Here is a 671-nt window from a genome sequence, read left to right as displayed (position 1 = left end):
ACCCAGTTATCCTCCCCGCGCTCCCTACCTCTTCTCCCCCGCCCTCAGTCATCCCCGAAAGGTCACGGGAGCAACATGACACCCGCGCCCTCAGCCTCCCCATCTCTTTGTCGGTCTCGGTCTCACGCATGCCCAGAGCCTTGTCACGCCCATTTGAATCATAAACATTCCCCCTTTCGTGCCCAAAGCTAGGGAGGGACTAGGAGCTATTGCTGGGTAACTAACACAGTGTCAAGCGGCTGTCAACATGCCTTTGTCAGCTGTGGAAATATTGTCACGACCTCTGTGTCCGCGGGTGGCGTCCGGGGGGATCAGACGCTAGATGGAGTAACTGCTGTTTTTTCTCTCCCTCTTCCTCTTTTTTTTCTCTAAGTCTCGCTTTTTTCTTCGGTTTCTATTTCTGTGTAACAATGCGGACGTGGCTGGCGGACAATGACTGGTGATTTGAAGACCCGAAAAAGTGTATCTTAACTTTTATATAGTCTTTCTCCCTTCTCTTTGTCTCGTTATCCCCTGCCACGTGCCGTCCGCGTCACATAAAACACAGCGCTGATATTAGAAGACGTTTCAATGTTCCCAATATTTGGGAAACGTTTTCTGTGTCTTAGAGAGAAATCGGAGATGTATCTCAGCCTCGAAAAACATTATGAACATTCCTTGAATAAATAGAA

The sequence above is a fragment of the Penaeus monodon genome, chromosome 30, assembly GCF_015228065.2.
Source record: "Penaeus monodon isolate SGIC_2016 chromosome 30, NSTDA_Pmon_1, whole genome shotgun sequence".
Taxonomy (NCBI): Eukaryota; Metazoa; Arthropoda; class Malacostraca; order Decapoda; family Penaeidae; genus Penaeus; species Penaeus monodon.
This window is presented reverse-complemented; position numbering follows the sequence as displayed.